The sequence below is a fragment of the Quercus robur genome, chromosome 4 (assembly GCF_932294415.1).
Source record: "Quercus robur chromosome 4, dhQueRobu3.1, whole genome shotgun sequence".
Taxonomy (NCBI): Eukaryota; Viridiplantae; Streptophyta; class Magnoliopsida; order Fagales; family Fagaceae; genus Quercus; species Quercus robur.
The window spans coordinates 53,065,001-53,070,933 of record NC_065537.1 but is presented as its reverse complement, the minus strand read 5'-3'; positions in this window follow the sequence as shown (position 1 = coordinate 53,070,933).

Sequence of the window (5,933 nt, the reverse complement as noted above, 5' to 3'; positions counted from 1 at the left end):
TCCAACTCATTCTCTACAAATTCATTGTATTAAGCTCATTAGACCAAGACTCCATACAATTTGGGCTTAGACTCCAAATTTGTGACCCTACAATTGGCGCCGTCTATGGGGACCTGGTTATAAGCGAGTTAGATGCTCAACCTACCGAGGCAATACAGCGATATATCGACCATTGGTGGAGGAGACCATTTCGGCCGTGGAACATGCCATGCAGAAGATTGCTCCATACGGAACTATATTGGGGGCTTTTAATATCAAATATATATTTTGTGCCCCCGTCATAGGGCAGGTTCTCCCTGACCAGATGGCCGATATCGCTGAACCTTCGCCAATTGAAATGACAGAAGCACAGCACGTAGATGGAAAATTAGTTGGCACGATCTCACTACATGGAATCCTTTGCCCAGAACGGCGCATGTTGATAGCACTACAAATCAAAAGATGATCCGAAGTGGGGCTAGCTATAACATCTCTATAAAGTGCTTAAACAGAACCCAATGCATGCCTGAGTCCTCAGACCAGATGCTTGGGGAAAATTTACACTATTACATCTCTGTAAAGTGCTTAAACAGAACCCAATGCATGCTTGAGTCCTCAAACCAGATGCTTGGGGGAAATTAACACTATGACATCTTTGTAAAGTGCTTAAACAGAACTCAACGCATGCCTGAGTTCTCGGACCATCGGACCAGATGCTTGTGGGAAATTAACACTATGACATCTCTGTAAAGTGCTTAAACAGAACCCAACGCATGCCTGAGTCCTCGGACCAGATGCTTGGGGGAAATTAACACTATAACATCATCATAAATGTTGAACAGAACCTTAGTACACGATGGTCCCCTCGGATCACTTACTTTAAATTCCACATTCTTTGATGGTTGCACTGTTCGCAGTATAGAGCAAACGGTTATTTTCCCGATTAGTCCTACATAGTTAACTTATTTAAAGTTAGCGTCGGGTGCCACTGTTAGTTTTAATAAAGTCGGGGTGACAACTTTTCATTACCATCAACAACATCAATTCTAAGCCCTATTTGAAGGAAAAATACCAACACACCCATTCATGAAACAATTATTGCAAAAAAGGAAAGACTCATAAAGTAAAATGCAGTTCTCTTTTTATTAAATAAAGGGAAAGTACATCATATACAAAATAGCTTAGGCAAGCCTGTTTCAAAAGCTAACTATAAAAATAAATAAATAAATAAAATAAAAAAGGGAAAGCTCATAGAAATGGTAGGTCCACAATCTTGTTCTAGCAACAATCGAGCCAGTATAGATGGTACCGGCGATGAGAAAGAAGAAGTAGCGGAGACGCTAGATCCACAATCTTGTTCTAGTAGCAATCAAGCCAGTATGGATGGTACCGGCAATGAAAAAGAAGAGAAAGCATGGATGGTACCGGCGATGAGAAAGAAAAAAAGGTGGGAACGTTTGATGGATCCCTCTTCTCCTAGCTACAGAATGTTCTGCTATCAAGGGTGAGAAACAGGTGGGACTCAAACTTTATCGCACCAAAAATCTGATGCGATCTACATCTGCTTCGGGTCTTGACTGAAGGAGGGAGGATTTCTTTCTTGCTCGGTTGAGAGGAAGGAACGTCTTTGGCCTCTACTTCCCTTTCCTTAACTGCGTTATCCTGGATCTTGGCAGCATCCTTGATTTCTGAAGAAGGCTTGGTTTCCTTACCCTCACCTTTATCCTTAGCCACCTCATTCCCTTGACTTTGATCACCATCTTGTTGGGGTCCCTGGGAATGCCTAAAGAATTAAGAACTTGAGGTTCCTGCAGAACTCAAGGATTTGTAAATGAGGAAGAATGATTCCCCCAAATATGTCTTATGTAGAAGGCAAAACCTGGTGGAAATTAATTTGCCCAAGTTTCAAAAAGAGAGTTACGAGTGAAATAAATCCCGCTCAATTTCCAAAGAAGTCTTTAACCATTGGATCTGCGTCACCTCATAAAGACTTTAATGAAGGCACGCCTCGTGTACCGAAATGTCAGGAACGTGACTTGGGTAAACTAAAAAATATCTTGCAGTCAGAAATGGTGTAAAATGGGTATGAAGGGGCTTTTATCACATCGTGATCCTCATTTCCTCCCAGGGAGAAGAAAAGAAGAATCCCGAGGGGCTAATGTGGGGGTGACAAACCAGGGAGTCCATATCAATGTATGTGTTGGGCCAGGGACCCAGCCCAAAGAAGAACTCCTCCTCGACTAGGTAAGGCTGAGGACAAAGGGGACGGTCTGTTATTAAGAGTGGCACTCCGGACCATTCCATGGAAGATGATAAGTATTAAGAAAGAAAATGACAAAAGAATGCTTGGAAATATCTAAGAGAAAGCTACTACTATTGCATTAAGTGCTCTGCAACTAAACTAAACTCTGCTTTTCAGCCTTTACAACCACTCCCAACGACTTTGGGGAGGGGCTGATGGGACAAGTATCATCACTATCAACCTAAATCTACACGTGGACAGTAGAAATAGAAAGAAGATAGTATAAAATAGGGGGGATGAACAATATATATGGAGAATGAGTCTCCTCGGATAAAATCCGAGGACGTCTCTTCCTAGTAAATCTATGTCATCTTTCTTTCTTTTTTATCCAAACCTATTGGTCGATCATCTGATTCACTAAGGTCCAAGTTTCCAACTCATTCTCTACAAAATCATTGTATTGGGCTCATTAGACCAAGACCCCATACAATTTGGGCTTGGGCTCCAAAATTGTGACCCTACAATTAGTTTCTTCCAATATCCCAACAATAATTATCATTGAATACTTTTATGCAAAACCATCAATTTTATATTTGTGTATTTTTAACAACTTTGGCCTCAATTTAATTAGTTTCTTTATACTAAGTAATACCACAATGATCATGCTAAAATCATGAAATGACCATGTTATTGGCATGTTAAATGCCTTTCATGCAATATATGGCCACATTACTATGAAATATTTTCATATGCGTAATATAAAATAAAAAGTTTTAAAGTTTTGTAAATTTTAAAAGATGTCATTTCTCTTGAATAATTCAATTCAACTTCTAACAATTTCGTTTTAATTCCTACTCAAATTTGTGCTCTGCAATTAGAAGGCATAGAATTTGTGGCTATTCTAATAAAGGTTCACTCCTAGTTCAATTTTTCTTTTCTTTTTCTCATTTTGGTAAAGTAATATTTGAATTAAATAAAGATGTAGCTAATCATGAAAGACAAATATGTAAAACCCTAGAATGAATGATATGTGTGGGAACCGACCCAGAATAACAAGTTGGTTGGGCCTTGGGCCCGTCTGAGGACCATTCTGTCCGAGGAGACGTCGCGGCCCAAAAATCCTTGCTCAGGCCCACTGTGGCGAAGAAACCACTTCCGAGGAGTAATTCCTCCTCGGACATTCCAAAGTCCAGGTCAATGACACATCCCGGTTACTGTAGCCCTCACTCCAAGCACGTAAAAAGAAAGAAGACTCAAAATATCCCAGCAAAGACTGTCACCACCACATTAAATGCACCACAACTACTCTCCTGGCCACATTAATGGAGAGAAGACCCCTGAACAGTGCTACCTTGGTCACTGCAACTCACAAAGAACTGGTAAGGGCGTCTGATGGGACAGGTGCTCAAGTGGGGGTTTGGATGATCAACAAGTGTAAGGCCCAGATGATAAAAGATGGCCTATATAATATGTAAGAGTCCCTCAACAGAGGGGGGACGAAAAAAGGAAGGAGAGAGGGGAGGAGAACCAGGATTCACTGTATGAATGCATAGTCATGAATAAAACTTCCACATTCACATCCATTTTCCTCATTCACGTTTCTACATCCACTAAGGACATGCAACAAACCATCTAAGCCAACTGGAACCAAGTTCTTCAGCCCATACTCTACAAGATTCATTGTGTGAGACTTTTTGGGCCAGGGCCTAACCGTCCAGGACTGGGTTAACTAAAATCGTGCCCCTACAATTGGCGCCATCTGTGGGAAGAACTAAGGTATCAGTTAGCACAACGGTCGAGCATGGCAGAACTAGGTCCACACTTGGAGGATCTTCACCAGGCTAATTCTCAACAGACAGAACCCGTTGAGTCCCAGCAGCAAAATAACCCTACCAACCCAGGCGGCAGAAGGAATCGTGAGGGAAGCGTGCATACCACCCAAATGAGCCAGAGTCACACCCAGATAGGTAGTCACGTATCCCAGAGGCGAAATAGTCATCAAGCCATGCAGCGAGAGATAGATGACCTAAAAAGGAAGTTACGACGTGTACAGCGAAAACGATCTCCCTCTAGCTCAGATGAGTCCTCTAATGAGGAGGATGCGAGTTATCGACGGAGGTCGAGGACCCCCCCAAGTGAAACCTTCTCTTACGAAAGGGAACCACGCCCTGTATGAAAATATGAGAGCACATCCAGTAAGGGTTTGGGAAACGATGCTATGAATAGGGCGCTAGACCAGATTTCAAGGTCACCCTTCATGTATAAAATCGAAGGGGCTAAGCTGCCTCGACGCTTTAACCAACCAGCGTTCGCCATCTATAACGGCCGAGCAGACCCGGTGGAGCACGTGAGTCAGTTTAACCAAAAAATGGCTATCTACTCGCAAAATGAAGCCCTAATGTGCAAAGTCTTCCCATCTAGCTTGGGACTAATGGCAATGAGGTGGTTTAACAACCTGAAGACAAATTCCATAGGCTCATACAAGCAGCTCACTCAGGCTTTCTGCTCCCGCTTTATTACAAATAGCAGAGTCCCTCGACCCCTCAGTTCGCTGTTATCCTTGTCCATGCACGAGGGAGAGACCCTGAAAGCATATTCGGATAGATATTGGGAGATGTATAACTAGTTAGATGAGAACCATGATGATGTTGCTATCAGCACATTCAAAAGCGGTCTCCCCACCGAGCATGGCTTAAGGAAATCTCTCACTGGTAAACCAGTTGCCAACGTTCATCAGTTTATGGATAGGATCGACAAGTACAAAAGGGTGGAAGAAGATCAGCTACAAGGAAAGGGAAAGGAGAAGATCATTCCCCCCAAAGCAAATGATTTCAGGTCGGAATGATATAACCATAACCAGCCGAGGAGAGATTTTTCGCGGCAGGCTGGGCAGAATAACACACAAACTGTGAATGCCGTGTTCAAAGAGCCAGTACAACAAGTGCTGGAGAAAGTAAGGAACGAGCCATACTTCAGATGGCCGGGAAAGATGGTTAGAGACCCTTCAAAACGTAACCAGAACCTGTACTGCCACTATCATCAGGGCCACGGGCATACCACTGAGGATTGCAGGAATCTATGGAATTACCTAGATCAGTTGGTCCGGGAAGGGAAGCTGCGTCATCTTTTGCACCCCTCGAGCGGCCATCCCGGTCAGGCAATGCAAGGGCCTCGAAAGGATGTGTCACTAAGACCCCCCACCGAAACGATACACGTCATCCTCGCCGCACTAGGAAGAACTGGGCCATCTCCTTCCAGGGTGCTGGCTGTTGGTTGGCTCCCCTCCGAGGACAGGCAAAGGGAACCTAAAAGGTCTAAAAAGGGAAGCTTTTTGATACTAGGATTCTTGGACGAGGATAAGAAGGGAACTATCCAACCTCACGACGATGCCTTAGTGGTTGCGTTAAGAATCGGAGGCTTTGATGTGAGAAGGGTGTTAGTAGGAAGCGCAGTAGAAGTAATGTACCCTGATCTATACAAGGGGCTGAACCTGAGACCGGATGATTTGACAGCTTATGACTCCCCCCTTATCAGCTTCGAAGGGAAGACTGTTACGCCAAAGGGGCAGATCAGACTACCCATACAGACTGGATCAGAGGTGGTGGAGGTAAATTTTATCGTGGTCGATGCTTACTCACCCTACACAGCGATAGTAGCCAGGCCATGGATCCACGCCCTGGAAGTCGTATCCTCCACACTTCACCAAAAAGTA